General features: G+C 45.2%; 1 protein-coding gene across 2 annotated transcripts in view; it reads left to right on the forward strand.

Moving 5' to 3' along the window:
- The window catches only part of LOC118368854 (lysine-specific demethylase 6B-like), a 253417-nt gene that overhangs the window by 64465 nt on the left and 164288 nt on the right, over positions 1–24664 (forward strand). The window contains exon 1 of one of the 2 annotated variants that reach the window (XM_052497277.1): positions 7482–8143. The exons of the other annotated variant lie outside the window; for it this stretch is intronic. The gene's annotated coding sequence lies outside the window, so the exon portion shown is untranslated. Of the gene's footprint in view, positions 1–7481; positions 8144–24664 lie in introns of those variants that run through there. 2 annotated transcript variants of the gene reach the window in all.

A 24664-nucleotide genomic window follows, 5' to 3' on the forward strand; every position in this document is an offset into this window, starting at 1 on the left:
TAATCTCTCTCTGTGTCATTCTCATAGCTTAAAGGGCAATTCTCCCACTTTTCGACCTCATATTCATTATCTCCAGCACCAGACCAGTGTCTACGTACAGTGCCTATTCACACCTCATGACTTTGTCCACACTTTGTTGTGTTAGAAAGTGGGATTAAAATGGATCTAATTGTAATTTATTGTCAGTGACCTACACAAAATACTCTGTGTTAATCTGTCAAAGTGGAAGACAAATTCTACAAATTCTAGATAAGTATTTGAATGTTAGAGTCACCTTTGGCAGCTATTACAGCGGTGAGTATTTCTGAGTATGTCTCTAAGAGATTTCTACACCTGGATTGGGCAATATCTGTCCATCATTTTTCTTTAAGCTCTGTCAAATTGGTTGTTGATCCTTTCTAGACAAATATTTTCAGGTCTTGCCATAGATTTTCAAGCAGATTTAAGTAAAAACTTGCAACTCGGCCACTCAGGAACATTCACTATATTTGGTCTTGTGTTTTAGGTTATTGACCTGCTGAAAGGTGAATTCATCTCCCAGTGTCTGGTGGAAAGTAGACTGAACCAGGTTTTCCTGTGCTGAGCTCCATTACGTTTATTTTTTTATCCTGAAAAACTCCCTAGTCCTTAACGATTACAAGCATACCCATAACATGATGCTGCCACCACTATGCTTGAAATGATGGAGAGTGGTACTCAGTAAAAGGCACTGCATGGTCAATCTGATGTCTGCATTGGCAGTGCAGCGTCTACTGTGAAACAGCCTCTGCAGAAGTCAGGGTATTCATACTTGTTGCGCTTCGCGGAGCAACGTATAACGTATAGTGCTGCTGTCAAGGAAGTGAGTTTGTGTTTATACAGGACCTCCCGCCCCCACCTATCGTCAACCAATCATGTCATTGCGGAGCTATACTGAGCTACACGGAGCCCTTCGTAATGTTACAACATTTTTGAGGCGCACTGCGATGCGGTACGGAGCTCAATTTGGCCTCTGCATCCGACCACATTTTTCAGGATCAAGAGTAAATTGGCTTTAATGTGTTGTATTGAGTTTCCCCAAACATAACACTTTGTATTCAGGACAAAAAGTGAATTGCTTTGCCACATGTTTTTGCAGTATTACTTTAGTACCTTGTTGCAAACAGGATGCATGTTTTGGAATATTTAGATTCTGTAAAGGCTTCCTTCTTTTCATTTTGTCATAGGTTAGTATTGTGGAGTAACTACAATGTTGTTGATCCATCCTCAGTTCTATCACTGGCATCATGGTGAAATCCCTGAGCTGTTTCCTTCCTCTCCGTCAACTGAGTTAAGAAGGACATATGTATGTTTGTAGTGACTGGGTGTTGATACACCATCTAAAGTGTAATTAATAACTTCACCATGCTCAAATGGACGTTCAATGTCTGCTTTTTTATTTCCACCTATCAATAGGTGCCCATCTTTGTGAGGCAATGGAAAACCTCCCTGGTTTTGTGGTTGAATCTGTGTTTAAAATTCACTGCTCGACCTTACAGATAATTGTATTGTGTGGTGTACAGAGATGAGGTAGTCCTTCCAAACGATTATTGCACAAAGTGAGTCCATGCAACTTATTATGTGCCTTGTTACTCCTGAACTTATTTACTGTGGGCTTGCCATAACAAAGGGGTTGAATACTTATTTCAGCTTTTTAATTTTAATTAGTTTGTAAACATTTCGGGGGAGAAAAATATTCCACATTGGACATTATGGGGTTTTGTGTGTAGGCCAGTGACATAAAATCTACATTCAGGCTGTAACACAACAACGGGGAAAAGGTTGAAGGTCGTGTGAATAGTTTATGAAAGCACTGTATATGAAAATGGCACGTTTCTATGATCTGTGGTTAAAACGACGAGATTGAAGGGTCCTAAAAAGTGATACGCGGTGACACCACAGGATAGGATTAAAAGCAGGGTTGGAACCAAAATGATTTCCAACCGTTTTGTTCTGAATAGAACCATTACTTCCAGTAGGACTGGAGAACATCCCAGCAATGTCACATAACGTTATTAACCGGTTCCCATGCTTTTAAAATAACACTTCTGTTCCTCAAATCATTTCGTTGTTTTCCTGTTTTTTGGTCTGTTCCCTGAACCGGTTCTAACCCATCATTAAAATTAAGGGAAAAATGGATTTAACAAACCTGCACCTTCACATCACCGTGAATCTCAGTGTTCAACATTTTTTTTAAACTTTTGATTATTTCATCAGTTACTTTTTTTAATTACTTTGGTTGGTTGGTTATGTTCAAAACAGAGCAAAAATCATCCAGACCAAAATGTCCCCATACTCTATAGATATCTAGGAGAGTGTGTATTCCATAATGGAAACAAGGTGTGTTACACCACTGTTCTCTTCCTCCTCTCCTGTGTAGGTGCATAAGGTCTGCTGTATATGTCGTCATGAATGGAACTTATTTTCCATTTTGTCACGCTCTCTCTCTGGGCCGGAATACTGTCTGCTGCACCTGGTTGGCACTGGGAGAACGTGTGTGTGTGTGTGTGTGTGTGTGTGTGTGTGTTTGTGTGTTTGGGAGGACATGAGCTATTGGAAACATCTCCGTGTTTGGGTGAGAAAACAGAAACATTGTGACAGGCAGATGAGCTTACACACACACACACACACACACACATTGGTGTCATCATCCTGCCACATTCATTTACAGTGGGGCAAAAAATAATTTAGTCAGCCACCAATTGTGCAAGTTCTCCCACTTAAAATGATGAGAGAGGCCTGTAATTTTCATCATAGTTACACTTCAACTATGATAGACAAAATGGGGGAAAACATCCAGAAAATCACATTGTAGGATTTTTAATGAATTTATTTGCAAATTACGGTGGAAAATAAGTATTTGGTCACCTACAAACAAGCAAGATTGCTGGCTCTCACAGACCTGTAGCTTCTTCTTTAAGAGGCTCCTCTGTCCTCCACTTGTTACCTGTATTATTGGCACCTGTTTGAACTTTTTATCAGTATAAAAGACACCTGTCCACAACCTCAAACAGTCACACTCCAAACTCCACTATGGCCAAGACCAAAGAGCTGTCAAAGGACACCAGAAACAAAATTGTAGACCTGCACCAGGCTGGGAAGACTGAATCTGCAATAGGTAAGCAGCTTGGTTTGAAGAAATCAACTGTGGGAGCAATTATTAGGAAATGGAAGACATACAAGACCACTGATAATCTCCCTCTATCTGTGGCTCCACGCAAGATCTCACCCCGTGGGGTCAAAATGATCACAAGAACGGTGAGCAAAAATCCCAGAACCACACGGGGGGACCTAGTGAATGACCTACAGAGAGCTGGGACCAAAGTAACAAAGCCTACCATCAGTAACACACTACGCCGCCAGGGACTCAAATCCTGCAGTGCCAGACGTGTCAACCCTGCTTAAGCCAGTACATGTCCAGGCCCGTCTGAAGTTTGCTAGAGAGCATTTGGATGATCCAGAAGAAGATTTGGAGAATGTCATATGGTCAAATGAAACCAAAATAGAACTTTTTGGTAAGAACTGGCTGCCTGGCCAAACTGAGCAATCGGGGGAGAAGAGCCTTGGTCAGGGAGTTGACCAAGAACCCACTGGTCACTCTGACAGAGCTCCAAGGTTCCTCTGTGGAGATGGGAGAACCTTCCAGAAGGACAACCATCTCTGCAGCACTCCACCAATCAGGCCTTTATGGTAGAGTGGCCAGACGGAATCCACTCCTCAGTAAAGGCACATGACAGCCCGCTTGGAGTTTGCCAGGAGGCACCTAAAGACTCCCAGACCATGAGAAACAAGATTCTCTGGTCTGATGAAACCAAGATTGAACTCTTTGGCCTGAATGCCAAGTCTGGAGGAAACCTGGCACCATCCCTACGGTGAAGCATGGTGGTGGCAGCATCAAGCTGTGAGGATTTTTTTCAGCGGCACAGATTGAAAGACTAGTCAGGATCGAGGCAAAGGTGAACGGAGCGAAGTACAGAGAGACCCTTGATGAAAACCTGCTCCACAGCGCTCATGACCTCAGACTGGGGCGAAGGTTCATCTTACAACAGGACAACGACCCTAAGCACACAGCCACGACAACGCAGGAGTGGCTTCGAGACAAGTCTCTGAATATCCTTGAGTGGCCCTGCCAGAGTCCGGACTAGAACCTGACTGAACATCTCTGGTGAGACCTGAAAATATAGCTGTGCAGCAACACTCCACATCCAACCTGACAGAGCTTGAGAGGATCTGCAGAGAAGAATGGGAGAAACTCCCGAAATACAGGTCTGCCAAGCTTGTAACGTCATACCCAAGAAGACTCAAGGCTGTAATCGCTGCCAAAGGTGCTTCAACAAAGTACTGAGTAAAGGGTCTGAATACTTGTATCAATGTTATATTTCCGTTTTTTATTTCGAATAATTTTGCAAAAGTTTCTAAAAATCTGTTTTTGCTTTGTAAATATGTGTATTGTGAGTAGATTGATGAGGGGAAAAAACTATTTAATACATTTTAGAATAAGGTATGGAAAAAGTCAATGGGTCTGAATACTTTCTGAATGCGCTATAATCATTTTATTAGCACTATCTAGGGTTACCAACCTGCCCTCCAAATACACCTCTGCTGTCTTCAACTAGGATCTCAGCGATCACTGCCTCAACGTTTGCGTCTGTAATGGGCCTGCGGTCAGATTATCACCCATCATCACTGTCAAACGCTCCCTAAAACACTTCAGCAAGCTGGTCTTTCTAATCGACCTGGCCCGGGTATCCTGGAAGGATATTGATCTCATTCCGTCAGTAGAGGATGCCTGGTTATTCTTTAAATGTGCTTTCCTCACCATCTTAAATAAGCATGCCCCATTAAAATAATGTAGAACTAGGAAATAGATATAGCCCTTGGTTCACTCCAGACCTGACTGCCCTTAACCAGCACAAAAAAAACCTGTGGCGTTCTGCATTAGCATTGAATAGCCCCCGCGATATGCAACTTTTCAGGGAAGTTAGAAAACAATATACCCAGGCAGTTAGGAAAGCAACTGCTAGCTTTTTCAAACAGACATTTGCATCCTGTAACTCCAAAAAGTTCTGGGACACTGTAAAGTCCATGGAGAATAAGAGCACCTCCTCCCACCTGCCCACTGCACTGAGGCTAGGTAACACTGTCACCACCAATAAATCCACGGTAATTGAGAATTTCAAGTGTTTTTCTACAACCATGCTTTCCACCTGGCTACCTCTACCTTGGTCAACAGCCCTGCACCCCCCACAGCATCTTGCCCAACCCTCCCCCATTTCGCCTTCACCAAAATCCATATAGCTGATGTTCTGAAAGAGCTGCAAAATCTGGATCCCTACAAATCAGCCGGGCTAGACCCTCTCTTTCTACAATTATCCACCGAAATTGTTGCAATCCCTATTACTAGCCTGTTCAACCTTTCTTTCATATCGCCTGAGATCCCCAAAGAATGGGAAGCTGCCGTGGTCATCCCCCTCTTCAAAGGGGGGACACTCTAGACCCAAACTGCTACAGACCTATATCTATCCTACCCTGCCTTTCTAAGGTCTTCGAAAGCCAAGATAACAAACAGATGACTGATCATTTCGAATCCCAACGTTCCTTCTCCGCTATGCAATCTGGTTTCCTAGCTGGTCATGGGTGCACCTCAGCCACGCTCAAGGTCCTAAACGATATCATAACCGGCATCGATAAAAGAGAGTACTGTGCAGCTGTATTCATCGACCTGGCCAAGGCTTTCGACTCTCTCAATCACCACATTCTTATCGGCAGACTCAACAGCCTTGGTTTCTCAAATGACTGACTCGAGTCCAGTGTGTCAAATCGGACGGCCTGTTGTCCGGACTTCAGGCAGTCTCTATGGGGATGCCACAGGGTTCAATTCGCTGGCCGACTCTCTTCTCTGTATGCATCAATGATGTCGCTCTTGCTGCTGGTGAGTCTCTGATCCACCTCTACGCAGACGACACCATTCTGTATACTTCTGGCCCTTCTTTGGACACTGTGTTAACTAACCTCCAGACTGCTCTTAAATGCAAGTAAAACTAAATGCATGTTCTTCAACCGATCGCTGCTCTCACCTGCCCACCCGTCCAGCATCACTACTCTGGACGGTTCTGACTTAGAATATGTGGACAACTACAAATACCTGGGTGTCTGGTTAGATTAAACTCTCCTTCCAGACTCACATTAAGCTTCTCCAATCCAAAATTAAATCTAGAATCGGTTTCCTATTTCGCAACAAAGCCTCCTTCACTCATACTGCCAAGCATACCCTCATAAAACTGACTATCCTACCGATCCTTGACTTCTGCGATGTCCTTTACAAAATAACCTCCAACACTCTACTCAGCAAATTGGATGCAGTCTATCACAGTGCCATCCATTTTGTCACCAAAGCCCCAAATACTACCCACTACTGCGACCTGTATGCTCTCGTTGGCTGGACCGCATCGCCAAACCCACTGGCTCCAGGTCATCTGTAAGTCTTTGCTAGGTAAATCCCTGCCTTATCTCAGCTCACTGGTCACCATAGCAACACCCACCTGTAGCACACGCTCCAGCTGGTATATTTCACTGGTCACCCCCAAAGTCAATTCCTCCTTTGGCCCCCTTTCCTTCCAGTTCTCTGCTGCCAATGACTGGAACTAACTGCAAAAATCACTGAAGCTGGAGACTCCTATCTCCCTCACTAACTTTAAGCACCAGCTGTCAGAGCAGCTCACAGATCACTGCACCTGTACATAACCCATCTGTAAATAGCCCATCCAACTACCTCATCCCCATACTGTTATTTATTTTGCTCTTTTGCACCCCAGTATCTCAACATTCATCTTCTGCACATATATCACTTCAGTGTTTAATTTCTATATTGTAATTATTTTGCCACTATGGCCTATTTTTTGCCTTACCTCCCGAATCTTACCTCATTTACACACATTTTTCTCTACTGTATTATTGCCTGTATGTCTGTTTTACTCCATGTCTAACTCTGTGTTGTTGTATGTGTAGAACTGCTTTGCTTTAGGTCACAGTTGTAAATGAGAACTTGTTCTCAACTGGCCTACCTGGTTAAATAAAGGTGAAAACAAATGTTCTTAAAAAAAAATCTGTGTCATCTCTTTCTCATGAGTAGTTCAGTTTAGGTCAAACCGTGTTTAACAGTACAATCTAAAACACCAATACATTATTACACAATATAACAAAATAATACAGCCATCTAAATAGAGATAGAGAGAGAGAGAGACGTGGGAAGAAGGAGTGAGGGACGGTGAGAGAAGAGGCTCCTTCCGCTCTCCAATCCCATCTGTTTGACACATAGATGGGGGGACAGGCGAATGAAATGAAAACGAGGCCAGAGCCTGGCTGAGAGAGGGGAGAGGAGAGGAGGAGAGGAGGGGTGATGAGAGAAGACGGGGAGGGGCTGTTTGGAGAAAAGCAGGGAAAAATTGAGAGAGGCAGGCTGGGGGGTTGGGCTCCAGGATCTGTGGTGTGTGTGTGTGTGTATGTGTGAGTGAAAGTGTGTGTGTATGCACTCTATTCCTTTCCTTTCTTTGTTTGACTACTGAGTAGAAAAAAAGCGAGACAGAAAAAGAGTGTGTGTGTGTGTGTGTGCGTGTGTGTGCGTGCGTGAGAGAGAGAGAGAGAGAGAGAGAGAGAGAGAGAGAGAGAGAGAGAGAGGGTGAGGGAAAGAGGGAGAGTAAAGAAAAAGGAGATCCAAAGCGAGAAGCACACACTTTTTTTCTGGAAGTGAGAGAGAGAGACAAAGACGCAATTCTATTTATGTATGATTTGTAGCCTTTTTTAAAACACTGCATGCTTCTGACACCAGTGTCAGGTTGGGGGGCTGGTTGTGTGTGTGCGTGTATGTTTTTAGTTGTGTGCATCGGTCTGTCGCTGGGTGTGTGTGTGAGGGGAAGCCGGGTTCCCGGCCTCCGTGTCTGTCTGGTTTAAAGGGAACAGAAGAGAACAACACAAAGCTAGGGGCTGAATGTCGCTGCTGCTGGAGATTTGCTGAACGAGCCTGCCTTCGCTGCTCTGCTCTGCTCTGCCCTAGATAACTAACACAACACACCCTCTGGATATTACTACTACTTAATCAGCACCTCTCAGCCTAACCCTGAACACGGTAAGAGCCTTCTCTCTTCACACACACACACACACACACACACACACACACACACACACACACACACACACACACACACACACACACACACACACACACACACACACACACACACACACACACACACACACACACACACACACACACACACACACTACTATCATGCGAACAAAGCAGAATGCTAGGGGTGTTTTAGCTAGCTTGCAAGCTAGCACCAAGAGTTGACAAAAGCAATCTGGAAGAAAAAAGTTGCTGTGCAGTGGAGAGAGAGACTGGGGTTCTGTGTGTGTGTGTGTGTGTGTGTGGAATGTAGCATACACAAAGAGAGATTGTGCATCAGCTGGGATGTAGTGTGTTTATGATGCTGGCTGTCACTGACTTCTACCTGCTGGTGTTGGACTGAAAAAAGTAGTTTATTTTTCCTTCTCTCTTTCTCGTTCTCTCTCTCTCCCCTTCTTTCTTTTTCTCTCTCTCCCCCCTTCTATCTTTTTCTCTCTCTCCCTCCCCTTCTATCTTGTTCTCTCTCTCTCCCCTTCTATCTCTTTCTCTCTCTCCCTCCCCTTCTAACTCGTTCTCTCTCTCTCCCCTTCTATCTCTTTCTCTCTCTCCCTCCCCTTATAACTCGTTCTCTCTCTCCCCCCTTCTATGTTGTTCTCTCTCTCCCCCCTTCTATGTTGTTTTCTCTCTCCTTCTATCTTGTTCTCTCTCTACCCCCTTCTATGTTGTTCTCTCTCTCCCCCTTCTATGTTGTTCTCTCTCTACCCCCTTCTATGTTGTTTTCTCTCTCCTTCTATCTTGTTCTCTCTCTCTCTCTCTCCAATTCTATCTTGTTCTCTTTCACCCCTTTTCTCTCACTCACTCTCTCTCTCTCATTTCTCTCTCTCTCTCTCTCTCTCTCTCTCTCTCTCTCTCTCTCTCTCTCTCTCACCCCGTATGTCTTGTTCTCTCTCTCACATCTCTCCCTTTCTCTCTCTCTCTCCCCCATTCTGTCTTGTTCTCTCTCTCTTTCACCCCTTTTCTCTTGTTCTCTCTCTCTCTCCCCTTCTATCTGGTTCTCTCTCCCCCATTCTGTCTTGTTCTCTCTCTCTCCCCTTCTGTCTTGTTCTCTCTCTCTTTCACCCCATTTTCTTGTTCTCTCTCTCTCCCCCGTCTGTCTTGTTCTCTCTCTCTACCCTTCTGTCTTGTTCTCTCTCTCTTTCACCCCTTTGCTCTTGTTCTCTCTCTATCCCCTTCTGTTTGGTTCTCTCTCCCCTTCTGTCTTGTTCTCTCTCTCTCCCCTTCTGTCTTGTTCTCTCTCTCTTTCACCCCTTTGCTCTTGTTCTCTCTCTCTCCCCTTCTGTCTGGTTCTCTCTCCCCTTCTGTCTTGTTCTCTCTCTCTCCCCTTCTGTCTTGTTCTCTCTCTCCCCCCGTCTGTCTTGTTCTCTCTCTCTTTCACCCCTTTTCTCTTGTTCTCTCTCTCTTTCACCCCTTTTCTCTTGTTCTCTCTCTCTCCCCCCGTCTGTCTTGTTCTCTCTCTCTTTCACCCCTTTTCTCTTGTTCTCTCTCTCTTTCACCCCTTTTCTCTTGTTCTCTCTCTCTCCCCCCGTCTGTCTTGTTCTCTCTCTCCCCCGTCTGTCTTGTTCTCTCTCTCTACCCTTCTGTCTTGTTCTCTCTCTCTTTCACCCCTTTTCTCTTGTTCTCTCTCTCTTTCACCCCTTTTCTCTTGTTCTCTCTCTCTCCCCCCGTCTGTCTTGTTCTCTCTCTCTCTCCCCCCGTCTGTCTTGTTCTCTCTCTCCCCCGTCTGTCTTGTTCTCTCTCTCTCCCCCTTCTGTCTTGTTCTCTCTCTCTTTCACCCCTTTTCTCTTGTTCTCTCTCTCTTTCACCCCTTTTCTCTTGTTCTCTCTCTCTCCCCCGTCTGTCTTGTTCTCTCTCTCTACCCTTCTGTCTTGTTCTCTCTCTCTTTCACCCCTTTTCTCTTGTTCTCTCTCTCTTTCACCCCTTTTCTCTTGTTCTCTCTCTCTCCCCCCGTCTGTCTTGTTCTCTCTCTCTTTCACCCCTTTTCTCTTGTTCTCTCTCTCTTTCACCCCTTTTCTCTTGTTCTCTCTCTCTCCCCCCGTCTGTCTTGTTCTCTCTCTCCCCCGTCTGTCTTGTTCTCTCTCTCTACCCTTCTGTCTTGTTCTCTCTCTCTTTCACCCCTTTTCTCTTGTTCTCTCTCTCTTTCACCCCTTTTCTCTTGTTCTCTCTCTCTCCCCCGTCTGTCTTGTTCTCTCTCTCTCTCCCCCCGTCTGTCTTGTTCTCTCTCTCCCCCCGTCTGTCTTGTTCTCTCTCTCTCCCCCTTTTCTCTTGTTCTCTCTCTCTTTCACCCCTTTTCTCTTGTTCTCTCTCTCTCCCCCCGTCTGTCTTGTTCTCTCTCTCTACCCTTCTGTCTTGTTCTCTCTCTCTTTCACCCCTTTTCTCTTGTTCTCTCTCTCTCCCCCCGTCTGTCTTGTTCTCTCTCTCTACCCTTCTGTCTTGTTCGCTCTCTCTCTCTCCCCTTCTGTCTGGTTCTCTCTCTCTCCCCTTCTGTCTTGTTCTCTCTCTCTTTCACCCCTTTTCTCTTGTTCTCTCTCTCTCTACCCTTCTGTCTTGTTCTCTCTCTCTTTCACCCCTTTTCTCTTGTTCTCTCTCTCTACCCTTCTGTTTTGTTCTCTCTCTCTTTCACCCCTTTTCTCTTGTTCTCTCTATCCCCTTCTGTCTGGTTCTCTCCCCCCTTCTGTCTTGTTCTCTCTCTCTCCCCTTCTGTCTTGTTCTCTCTCTCTCCCCTTCTGTCTTATTCTCTCTCTCTCCCCTTCTGTCTTATTCTCTCTCTCTTTCACCCCTTTTCTCTTGTTCTCTCTCTCTACCCTTCTGTTTTGTTCTCTCTCTCTTTCACCCCTTTTCTCTTGTTCTCTCTATCCCCTTCTGTCTGGTTCTCTCCCCCCTTCTGTCTTGTTCTCTCTCTCTCCCCTTCTGTCTTGTTCTCTCTCTCTCCCCTTCTGTCTTATTCTCTCTCTCTTTCACCCCTTTTCTCTTGTTCTCTCTCTCCTATTCTATCTTGTTTTTTTCTCTCCTCTTTTCTCTTGTCCTCTCTCTCCCCCCTTCTGTCTGGTTCTCTCTCTCTCTTCCCCTTCTGTCTGGTTCTCTCTCTCTCTCCCCCTTCTGTCTTGTTCTCTCTCCCCGTCTATCTTGTTCTCTCTCTCTCCCCCTTCTGTCTTGTTCTCTCTCTCCCCTTCTATCTTGTTCTCTCTCTCCCCCTTCTGTCTTGTTCTCTCTCTCCCCCTTCTTTCTTGTTTTCTCTCTCTCCCTTTTTATCTTGTTCTCTCTCTCCCCCCTTCTGTCTTGTTCTCTCTCTCTCCACTTCTGTCTTGTTCTCCCTCTCCCCCTACTCGTCTGTCTTGTTCTCTCTCTCCCCTTATGTATTGTTCTCTCTCTCTCTCTCCCCTTCTGTCTTGTTCTCCCTCTCCCTACTCTTCTGTCTTGTTCTCTCTCTCCCCTTATGTCTTGTTCTCTCTCTCTCCCCTTCTGTCTTGTTCTCTTTCTCTCTCCCCTTCTATCTTGTTCTCTCTCTCTCCCCTTCTATCTCTTTCTCTCTCCCTCCCCTTCTAACTCGTTCTCTCTCTCTCCCCTTCTATCTTTTTCTCTCTCTCCCTCCCCTTATAACTCGTTCTCTCTCTCCCCCCTTCTATGTTGTTCTCTCTCTCCCCCCCTCTATGTTGTTTTCTCTCTCTCTCTCTCTCTCTCCAATTCCATCTTGTTCTCTTTCACCCCTTTTCTCTCACTCACTCTCTCTCTCTCTCTCTCTCTCTCTCTCTCTCTCTCTCTCTCTCTCTCTCTCTCTCTCTCTCTTTTGTCTCTGTCTCTGTCTTTTTCTTTGGTTTTACATATGGATCTCTGCTATGGGACTTGCTGGCTAAGCATTAAGCAGTACATACTTATCCCTATATGCGTACTGAGAGTGAGAGAGCCAGGGCTGAAGCTAACTGAGGCTGTGAGTGTAGTACTGTAGTGTGTTTGACATTGTGGCTGTTAGTAGCTGCTCGTCTGGGCTGGTCTGGACTCGTGTGGTGTGGGCTGGTGTGGTCGGGTGTTTGTGGTTGTTCTGGTCACTAGTCCGCGGTGAGTGTGTGTGTGGGGGATGTTACTGATAACAGGCGGATGTAGGGAGGTACTCGAGGGCTAATGTGAGATGTAGTAATCAACGTGCTATTGTTGTGTGTGTGTGACATTAGTCATATCCCGGAGAATGGTATCAATGAAATGTGTGTGTGCATGCATCCGGTTTCCTCCTGGAGCTGATGTTACGTGTTTGTGTGTGTGTGTGTGTGTGTGTGTGTGTGTGTGTGTGTGTGTGTGTGTGTGTGTGTGTGTGTGTGTGTGTGTGTGTGTGTGTGTCTGTGCCTGGTGTTCCCAGTTCTCCTTACCAATCCCAGTTCTTTACCAATCCCAGTTCTTCAAACCAATCCAAGCTCCTGGAGAATAGAAACACTCCTAACTAAAACACTAGAGAAACACACACCTCATCAGCAGCTGTAAACTGATTGCTACGGATACCCCCCCAACACAGACACATAGGAGAGCCTAAATCACTGAACCCATCTCCCCTGTGTCACTATTCCCTTTTCTTCCCCCTCCTCCTCTCCTCTCCTCTAGGGATTGTCCTGCCCTCCTCCTCCTTCGTTCTCTCTCTCGCACTCTCTCTCTGTCTCGCTCTCTCTTTCTCTCCCTCGCTCCGTAATCACTTGATCCATTAATTCATTAGCACCGGAAGTTTATCCCTCACTCGTTCTCTTTTTCCAGTCGCCTGGTGCTCGGAGCCAGCAGGCGCAGCGGTTCAGCCCGGGTCGACTGCTGTGCAAGTTTTAGAATAGATCTGCTGTGCCTGTCTCTTCCGTCCATTATCGATCTATACGGAAATATCTACGCTAGACAAACACACTAATCTGTTTATACTATAATCTGGACACACACTACACTACTACGAGTCCTAATCCTAGTTTTACATAGATATTTCTGTTGGGGGTTCTATTTCTAGTACAGCATATTTTACAGCATGTATATGTATATACAGTACCAGTCAAAAGTTTGGACACACCTACTCATTCAAGAGTTTTTCTTTATTTGAACTATTTTCTACATTGTAAAATAATGGTGAAGACGTCACAACTATGAAATAACACATATGGAATCATGTAGTAAACAAAGAAGTGTTAAAAAAATATCAAAATATATTTGAGATTCTTCAAAGTAGCCACCCTTTGCCTTGATGACAGCTTTGCACACTCTTGCAATTCTCTCAACCAGCTTCATGAGGAATGCTTTTCCAATAGTCGGGAAGGAGTTCCCACATATGATGATCACTTGTTGGCTGATTTTCGTTCAATCTGTAGTCCAACTCATCCCAAACCATCTCAATTGGGTTGAGGCCGGGTGATTGTGGAGGCCAGGTCATCTGAATCAACACTCCATCATTCTCCTTCTTGGTCAAATAGCCCTTACACAGCCTGGAGGTGTGTTGGGTCATTGTCCTGTTGAAAAACATGATAGTCCCACTGAGCGCAAACCAGATGGGATGGCATGTGGTTTCAATATGTTTGATGTGTTTGATTCCATTCCAACCATTACAATGAGCCCGTCCTCCTATAGCTCTTCCCACCAGCCTCCACTGGTTTCTAATAACGTTCATTACAACTGAAATATGAGATGAAGTGTTATTTAGTTGACTTATGAGGTGATGATGACAGTGGCCTCTGGCCAGGATGTCCTTGTAGCAACAAACCATTTCCTGCACCAGGCGTTATGACAAGGTGTGTGTGTGTGTGTGTGTGTCCATCCTCTATCTTTTCCCTGGTGGTCGTCTGTTCCCTCTGCAGATGTGCACACACATAGAGGACTATGGGAGTGTGTGTGTGTGTGTGTGTGTGTGTGTGTGTGTGTGTGTGTGTGTGTGTGTGTGTGTGTGTGTGTGTGTGTGTGTGTGTGTGTGTGTGTGTGTGTGTGTGTGTGTGTGTGTGTGTGTGTGTGTGTGTGTGTGTGTGTGTGTGTGTTGTGTGTGTGTGTGTGTGTGTGTGGTGTGTGTGGTTGTGTGTGGTTGTGCCACCTCCACCCCAGCCTCTGGGTCAGTCCCCCATGGCTGAAGGGTGGATTGTGCATTCATTGGAATGAAGGTGGTGATGGTGGAGGGTGGGGAGAGAGAGGAGGGAGTGGAGGGATGGAGGGTGGGCGGGTGTGATTGAGTGTGCTGCCTGGAGAAGAAAGGGAGACAGAGGGAAGAGAGAGAGAAGGGGGAGTGGGGAGGGGGCTGGCTGGTGTTGTGCTCGAGAAACAGGAGGAGGAGGTGGAGTGGAATAGACAAACAGGGAGAGACAGAGAGAGAGACGGCAGGGTGTGGGTTAGGGGTGGCTGGCTTACTGGCTGGCGCCTGGGCTGGGACTGGGGTTAGGACTGGGGTTTGGTTTAGGGGTCGGAGAGACTGGAGACTGGATTGGAGGAAAGAGAAATCCACATGCTTGGACTTACTTCCTTGTTTGTTCAAGTTTGTCTAGATTTGTGAGAGAAGCAGAGAAAGAGACACCAGAGAGAGAGAGAGAGAGAGAGAGAGAGAGAGAGAGAGAGAGAGAGAGAGAGAGAGAGAGAGAGAGAGAGAGAGAGAGAGAGAGAGAGAGAGAGAGAGAGAGAGTGCGTGCGTGCGTGTGAGAGAGAGATAATTGTGACAGAGAGTTGTAAAAAAAAACATAGGTGGACATGGTTTCCTGTGAGATGGAGACAGACTGGGATTTGTTTAGTTTAGTAAATAGATTCCAGTCACGTTAGGGACATCTCTGTTTTGGGGCTGTGGAGTCACACACTCACACTCTCACACACACACACAAGTTTATTTTACGACCAAACAATTTATTCCCATTCAATATCCTATTCTCCCTAACCCCTAAACTTAACCTTTAACATAACCTTAACCGTAATCTTAACCCCCTAACCCTAAACTTAACCCTAACTCCTAACCCTAATTCTAACCCTAAACCAAACCACTAAGCCTAAAATAGCCTTTTTCCATGTGGGGACCACCAAAATGAATATTTCACAGTAGGAACATCTCTGTGCAGAGGCTGGGAAAGGACTAGTTTTACTGAACGAGCTGACAGTCATACATACACACACACACACACACACACACACACACACACACACACACACACACACACACACACACACACACACACACACACACACACACACACACACACACACACACACACACATACAGTTGAAGTCGAAAGTTTACATACACTTAGGTTGGAGTCATGAAAACTCGTTTTTCAACCACTCTACACATTTCTTGTTAACAAACTATAGTTTTGGCAAGTCAGTTAGGACATCTACTTTGTGCAGGACACAAGTAATTTTTCCAACAATTGTTTACAGACAAATTATTTCACTTATTGTATCAAAGTGTGTGCGAGGAAAGAGGCCTTACAAACCTGACTCAGTTATACCAGCTCTGTCAGGAGGAATGGGCCAAAATTCACCCAACTTATTGTGGGAAGCTTGTGGAAGGCTACCTGAAACGTTTGACCCAAGTAAAAAAAAAAAAAAAGTAAAGGCAATGCTACCAAATACTAATTGAGTGTATGTAAACTTCTGACCCACTGGGAATGTGATGAAAGAAATAAAAGCTGAAATAAATTATTCTCTCTACAATTATTCTGACTTAAAATAAATTGGTGATCCTAACTGAGCTAAGACAGGGAATTTTTTACTAGGATTAAATGTCAGGAATTGTGAAAAACTGAGTTTAAATGTGTTGGCAAACTTCCTACTTCAACTGTACCACCTGTTACCTGCACCCCTTTACTCACCTGGGCCCCTTGGTAAGCACTCCACTCCCCCTCTCTTCAACTCTTATGAGAGCACACCCTATTTACTCCGTATTGTGTGTGGAGTGGGTGTAGTATGTGTATTTGTATATGATCGTATGTGTGTTTGTGAGTCATTCTGTTATTTCGTGTGACAGGGTTAAGCATGTGTGTGTGCGTGCGTTTGTTTCCTGGCAGGGATTTTATGGCTTTCTGGTAAAGACTAAAGACAGAGAGAATAAAAGAAGTAAGGAGAACCTAGGCCCCAAATTGAAATAGAATATCCCTGCCCTGTGTTTTTACTCCTCTCTGTAATTCTCTGAACAACAGATTTGGTGTTCCTACTCCTTTTTTCACTCACTCTTTACATTTGTGTCATTTAGCAGACACTCTTATCCAGAGCGACATACAGCCGCAATTAGGGTTAAGTGCCTTGCTTAAGGGCACATCGACAGATTTTTCACCTAGTAATCTTGGGGATTCAAACCGGTGACGTTTCGATTACTGTCCCAGCGCTCTTAAAACCTCTTAGAACTACCCATCCCGGATCCGGTATATTTGTCATCAGCAACGCTGAATAGCATAGCGGAACAGTCCAAAAATATTACTAGGAAATATTCATATTCATGAAATCACAAGTGAAATATAGCGAAACACAGCTTAGCCTTTTGTTATTCACCCTGTCGTCTCAGATTTTGAAATGATGCTTTACAGCGAAAGCAATACAAGCGTTTGTGTAAGTTTATCGATAGCCTAGCATAGCATTATGTACACTTAGCATCAGGAAGCTTGGTCACGAAAATCAGAGAAGCAATCAAATTAACCGTTTACCTTTGATGATCTTCTGATGTTTTCACTCACGAGACTCCCAGATAAACAGCAAATGTTCCTTTTGTTCCATAAATATATTTTTTATATCCAAATACCTCCGTTAGTTTGGTGCGTTATACCCAGGAATCCACCGGAAATAGCGGTCACGACAACACAAACAAAAAAAAATAATATAATCATATAATCAATCCTCAAGGTGTTTTTCAAATATCTATTCGATAATATATCAACCGGGACAGTTGGCTTTTCACTAGGACCGGGAGAAACTTTGGGAACGTCATTCTTCAAAATAAAGGCCTGAAACTATGTCTAAAGGCTGTAGACACCTTAGGGAAGCCATAGAAAAAGGAATCTGGTTGATATCCCTGTCAATGGTCAATAGGGATGCATAGGAACACAGAGCTTTCAAAATAAGAGTCACTTCCTGATTGGATTTTTCTCAGGCTTTCGCCTGCAAAATCAGTTCTGTTATACTCACAGACAATATTTTTCCAGTTTTGGAAACTTTAGAGTGTTTTCTATCCTAAGTTGTCAATTCTATGCATATTCTAGCATCTGGTCCTGAGAAATAGGCCGTTTACTTTGGGAACATTATTTTTCCAAAAATAAAAACAATGCCCCCTAGCTTCTAGGCTACCTTTCTCCCTCCCTTATTTGTGTGTGTGTTGGACCGCCCAAACCAGGTTGGACCGCCCAAACCAGGTTGGACCGCCCAAACCAGCATTTCTCTGTGAATGTGTTTGTGTGTGTTCGACCCCTCCCTCCTCAGTGTGTGTGCGCGCAGAGTCGAGTGCATGCCCCAGCTACAGTAACCAGGTGGTCCTCTCCTTTGCTCATGACCCCGTCTCCCCCCTGTGACCTTGGGGTCACCCCTGAGATGCTCGCATCGATCAGCCTACCGGCTTACAGTAATGTATTAACCTGATTATGTTACCAGAGATGGAGGGAGGAGAGGAGAGGAAGGGGATCGATGGGCTGTGATTACCATGATCGGAGAGGACAGAGGGGTCAGATTGGGGTCGCGGGGGGCACTAATGTTCCTCTTGTGATGTGTATGTTGTATGTCATATCATGTCGCAGGTTGATGGTCAGGCTTTGCTGAGCTTTGTTTTTCTCCGATCATTTGTCAACACAGAACACCGTCACTCCTCTCCTCCTCTCCTCCTCTCCTTGTCTTTACAAGCTCCACCTCTCCATAGCCACCTTCCCTACTACTTCTCTTTTTCCAGCCATCTAATAATAATAATAATAATAATATAATACATGGGATTTCAAACACTTTTTATTTTAAGAACAAGGACACTGTACACCAAGGACACTCATTTAATCTCCCTTTACTTCTCCTTTTTCCCTCCCCTCCTCACCCTCTCTCCTCCCTATCACTCAGCTGATTGTGTAGTATTACATACTGCATGCCAAATTGAACCCTGTTCCCTATACTAAATTGGGATAGGGTGCCATAAGGTATGCAGCCTTTGTCTCTCTGTGTTCTGTAGCTGAGTATCAGTGTGCCGGTCTAGGCTAGTTCTCCAGTGCACTCTGACCCCTAACTAGTTTGTACTGAACCCTACGGCCCTAGCTAGGTTGTGTATTGGCAGTGATAACACAACTCTAACTGTAGATAGCTGTCACACACACATCACCATGGTTACGGTAGCCGGTGCAAGAACTCTGCTAGATGACAGCTGAGCTGCCAGACGGAACTTGTTTTCTGAATATTGGTTCTATTATCTATTATACACTCAATTATATTTGGTTATTCAGTTAGAATACGTTTAGATTTGCAATACGTTTTTTTTTGTTCGAGTACTTGACTCGTAGATAGGTATTGAGGCGTGTATATGAAGGTTTGCAGGTAAGAGGGAATGTTGTGTGCGTGTGTTTTTGACAATGAAGTGTGTTTGTGTGGAAGTGAAAAATGTGTTCATGTTATGTGAACATAACCACTGTTCTTTACGTGTGTGTGTGCTTAGCTCTGTGTTTACAGTACAATCTCCCTGTGTGTATGTGTGTGTGTGAGTGAGTTTGTGTGTGTGTGTATGCAGACTTGTGTCTGTCTTCTCTCAGACATATGTAACCTGATCCCACTCCTGTGGATCATGGAACAGACCTATCTGTCTGCATATACTCCCTCTCTCCCCCTATCTCTCTGACTGTCTGCATATATTCTCTCTTTCCCCATATCTCTCTGACTGTCTGCATATACTCCCTCTCTCCCCCTATCGCTCTGACTGTCTGCATATACTCCCTCTCTCCACCTATCTCTCTGACTGACTGCATATATTCTCTCTTTCCCCCTATCTCTCTGACTGTCTGCATATACTCCCTCTCTCCCCCTATCGCTCTGACTGTCTGCATATACTCCCTCTCTCCCCCTATCTCTCTGACTGTCTGCATATACTCTCACTCTCCCCCTATCTCTCTGACTGTCTGCATATATTCTCTCTTTCCCCCTATCTCTCTGACTGTCTGCATATACTCCCTCTCTCCCCCTATCTCTCTGACTGTCTGCATATACTCTCACTCTCCCCCTATCTCTCTGACTGTCTGCATATATTCTCTCTTTCCCCCTATCTCTCTGACTGTCTGCATATACTCCCTCTCTCCCCCTATCGCTCTGACTGTCTGCATATACTCCCTCTCTCCCCCTATCTCTCTGACTGTCTGCATATACTCCCTCTCTCCCCCTATCTCTCTGACTGTCTGCATATACTCCCTCTCTCCCCCTATCTCTTTGACTGTCTGCATATACTCCCTCTCTCCCCCTATCTCTCTGACTGTCTGCATGTACTTCCTCTCCCCCTATCTCTCTGACTGTCTGCATATACTCTCACTCTCCCCTATCTCTCTGACTGTCTGCATATATTCTCTCTCCCCCTATCTCTCTGACTGTCTGCATATACTCCCTCTCTCCCCCTATCTCTCTGACTGTCTGCATGTACTTCCTCTCCCCCTATCTCTCTGACTGTCTGCATATACTCTCACTCTCCCCTATCTCTCTGACTGTCTGCATATATTCTCTCTCTCCCCCTATCTCTCTGACTGTCTGCATATACTCCCTCTCTCCCCCTATCTCTCTGACTGTCTGAATGTCCTCCCTCTCTCCCCCTATCTCTCTGACTGTCTGCATATACTCTCACTCTCCCCTATCTCTCTGACTGTCTGCATATATTCTCTCTCTCCCCCTATCTCTCTGACTGTCTGCATGTACTCCCTCTCTCCCCCTATCTCTCTGAATGTCTGCATATACTCCCTCTCTCCCCCTATCTCTCTGACTGTCTGCATGTACTCTTTCATCTGCCACTCCCTCCCAAGGCCCTCTCTAGCTCTCTCTCTCAATTAATTTTCAATTCAATTTCAATTTAAGGGCTTTATTAGCATGGGAAACATATGTTAACATTGCCAAAGCAAGTGAAGTTGATACTATACAAAAAACATTACACTCATAAAGTTCCAAAAGATTTACAAGAATAATGACATTACAAATTTCATATTATATATATTTCTCTCTCACACCCCTCTTTCTCTACACTTTTCTATCCCCCTTTCCCTCTCTCTCTCCTGTTCTCTGTCCCCCTCTCCCCTTCCCCCTCTCTCTCTCTCCCTCTCTCTCTCCTCTTCTCTGTCCCCCTCTCCCCCTTCCCTCTCTCTCTTTCCCTCTCTCTCCTCTTCTCTGTCCCCCTCTCCCCCTTCCCTCTCTCTCTCTCCCTCTCTCTCTCCTGTTCTCTGTCCTCCCCCCCCTTCCCTCTCTCTCTCTCTCTTTCTCTCTCTTTCTCTCTCTTTCTTTCTCTCTCTCTCTCTCTCTCTCTCTCTCTCTCTCTCTCTCTCTCTCTCTCTCTCTCTCTCTCTCTCTCTCTCTCTCTCCCCTCTCTCCCCTCTCTCCCTCTCTCTCTCTCTCTCTCTCTCTCTCCTCTACTCTTCTCTGTCCCCTCCCCCTTCCATCTCTCTCTCTCTCTCTCTCTCTCTCTCTCTCTCTCTCTCTCACACTCTCTCTCTCCTTCTCTCTCTCCTCTTCTCTGTCCCACCTCTCCCCCTTACATCTCTCTCTCTCTCCCTCCTTCCCCCCCTCTCTCTTATCAGTATCTCTTACAGCAGAGAGGGTCAGTGTTGTGTTGATGTAGTAATTGATTTCTGGGTTTTCTTTTGTCTGGCTGGTGGTAGATGTCTGGAGCCCTAATCCACCATACACAGTCCTGCTCCTCTGGAATGAGCTACTGTGGAGCCAGTGCCACACACACACACGCACGCACGCACACACGCGCGCACACACACACACACACACACACACACACACACACACACACACACACACACACACACACACACACACACACACACACACACACACACACACACACACACACACACACACACACACACACACACACACACACAGTGGTTCTGTGGGGGTATGTGAGTCCTAGACAACCCAGGAGTGGAGTGTGTCTGAGTCTCTGCCCCAGACACCTCCACATCAGCTAAGCCCAGTGGACACGCTGCTCAGAACAAAGACTCCATTATACGCATGACCAAAGTATGTGGACACCTGCTCGTCGAACATCTCATTCCAAAATCATGGGCATTATTATGGAGTTGGTCCCCCCTTTGCTGCTATAACAGCCTCCACTCGTCTGGGAAAGCTTTCCACTAGACTTCCTATCGTTCAGCCACGAGAGCATTAGTGAGGTCGGGCACTGATATTTGCCGATTAGGCCTGGCCCATAGCCGGCATTCTAATTCATCCCAAAGTTGTTCGATGGGGTTGAGGTCAGGGCTCTGTGCAGGCCAGTCAAGTTCTTCAACACCAGTCTTGACAAACCATTTCTATATTTACCTCGCTTTGTGCACAGGGGCATTGTCATACGGAAACAGGAAAAGGCCTTCCCCAAACTGTTGTTACAAAGTTGGAAACACAGAATCGTCTAGATTGTCATTGTATCCTGTAACATTAAGATTTCCTTTCACAGGAACTGAGGGGCCTAGCCCAAACTAAGAAAAACAGCCCCACAACATTATTCCTCCTCCACCAGACTTTACAGTTGGCACTATGCATTGGGGCAGGGAGCGTTCTCCTGGCATCCGCCAAACCCAGATGTGTTTTTCGGACTGCCTGATAGTGAAGCGTGATTCATTACTCCAGAGAACGCGTTTCCACTGCTCCAGAGTTCAATGGCAGCGAGCTTTACACAACTCCAGCTTGTGTGCGGCTGCTCGGGTGGAAACCCATTTCATGAAGCTCCCGACTAACAGTTCTTGTGCTGATGTTGCTTCCAGAGGCGGTTTGGAACTCGGTAGTGAGTGTTGCGACTGAGGACAGACCATTTTTACATGCTACCCACTTCAACCCTCAGAGGTCCCGTTCTGTGAGTTTTTGTGTTCTACCACTTCGTGGCTGAACCGTTGTTGCTCCTAAACGTTTCCACAACAACAGCACTTACAGTTGACCTGGGCAGCTCCAGCAGGGCAGACATTTGACCAACTGACTTGTTGGAATGGTGGCATCCTGTGACGGTGCCACGTTGATAGTCAGTGCAGAGGAGCAGGTTACATCCACACATACTGTATAGGAGGCCAGAATGAACACACAGAACTAAGTCTATGTTAGGCTACACACTAAACAAGCACTAGAGGAAACACACGATTTCATCCATTCAAACTAGTGTTGAGTTCTCTGATTCAGAGGGGCTGGGTTAAATGCGGGAGACATTTGAGATGAATACATTCAGTTGTACAACTGACTAGGTATCTCCCTTTCATTTGAGTGCTTCTTTGCAGTTCTTGTTCTTTTGAATTGGAACTTCAGTCAGTCTCTCTATCTCTTCTGGCCGTTGCTCAATAGATATTATGTCAAGTGCATATTGGGGTGTATGTGTGTGTGTGTGCGTGTGCGTGTGCGTGTGCGTGTGCGCGTGCATGTGTGTGTGTGTGTGTGTGTGTGTGTGTGTGTGTGTGTGTGTGTGTGTGTGTGTGTGTGTGTGTGTGTGTGTGTGTGTGTGTGTGTGTGTGTGTGTGTGTGTGTGTGTGTGTGTGCGTAACTCGTTCAGTGGCATTAGGTAACGTTCTATTTCTAGCATAATTGCCTAGATGTGTCGTGCATCCTAAAGGGAATGGTGTGGTTGTAGGCTTTGCGCAATCTGCGTCCCAAATGTCCCCCTATTTCCTAGTGCACTTTATATGTTTACTGGTCAAACGTAGTGCACGATAGGGAACAGGGGTGCCATTTGGGACGGATGCATAATGACATATGGAGACCAAATTAGGCCAGTATGTCAACACAGCTGCTTACGTATGCCTGGCAGTATGTAACATTCAGATACACACACACACACTTGCTGTAGAACCATATCTATTAGCAGTAGGAGTGTGAAGAGTAATAGCTCCTTTGTAGGTCAGTTGGTAGAGCATGGTGCTTGTAGGGTTAGTGGATTCTATTCCTGGGACCACCCATATGTAAGATGTACTCCCGCTTTGAGTGCATACATAATGAAGTCGCTTTGAATAAAAGCGTCTGCTAAATGGCATATTATGAGAAAGGCTTAGTCATATCTATTAGGGGGGATAGATATCCAATGTTTTTCAATGCTGTTCGTTATCTTAGGCTCTGAATGAATTCATTTATGTCTTGCTTATAATTTCTGTATGAAGTTGTAGTCATTTCTGCAATCTCCTATTTATAAGCTCGAGGGTTGTCCCATGTCCTTTCAGCAAGCCACGACACCCAGCATCTCAGATTGTTCTCACATCGTTTCCGTAGTTAGGATAAGTTTTCCGGAAGCAATATTTTGTTGAAATATAATTTGATCTTTGATAAATTAAGCGAATTGATTGCACCCAAATTGGACATTTGAATTGATATGATCAATATAGTATTAAATCATTATTGTACCTAGCATCTGATTTGGACCAAAATAAAATCTAACATTGAGTAAGACATGAGGAATCCAAAGTAGTCAAAAGCCAACCACGGAACCTGCTTACACCCCATGCCCTCCCACACACCCCATGCCCCTCCCACACACCCCATGCCAATCCCACCCCAACAACGAGTATATACGGTAGCATCAGTTCTCTTTGTTTGACAAGGAGTATGGAGCTGCAGCTCAGAGAATTGTTTCTTCATCCTATGTGATGTATTCTCGGGGAATCTGGCTATGTTTTTCCCCCTGTTCAGAGAAATTAGTCATTGAAGTTGATGGGTTTAAGTCCCGTCCCACATCCTTTGCATTTGAAACAGTGGCCATGTAAACAAAACCAGAGCATATGTTGCTGTCATACGTGGTCCATAGACTGTGTACAGGGAAGAAACCAATATGTAATTTTGTAATTTGGGTGAACTATCCCTTTAACAATATGACCTAATATCAGGAACAGCACCATCTAGTGGTCAGAACCTGGTAATATCAGGATGTAGGATGGGACATTAACCCAACAACTTCGATGACAAATTTGTCTGAACAGGGTTCAACTAAATAATGTTGCAGGAATGCTAAACTGTTTCTAAAAACATAAATTATTTCAGAACAATCCAAGATGGTGGGTGTCGAAATCCTCTTTTATGTGCGTTTTGAGGTGGAACGACCCTCTACTCTCCACTTGAAGACTGTAGATCTTCATAATAATAAGGTGTTTTATATACACTAGCGATATTATATTCATGACTTGTAGATTATGGGAAGTGTAATTGAACAGATGGAAGGCTCATACTGATATGACTGACTATAGACAGATAGGAGGAGAGAAATAGAAAGAGAGATAGGGAGATGGAGAGGAAGAGGGGGAGGAAGTGTGAGAGATAGGGAGAGGGGGAATGGGAAAGAGAGAGAGGAGGAGAGCAGGTATTAAA

Source organism: Oncorhynchus keta, chromosome 35, assembly GCF_023373465.1.
Source record: "Oncorhynchus keta strain PuntledgeMale-10-30-2019 chromosome 35, Oket_V2, whole genome shotgun sequence".
NCBI lineage: Eukaryota > Metazoa > Chordata > Actinopteri > Salmoniformes > Salmonidae > Oncorhynchus > Oncorhynchus keta.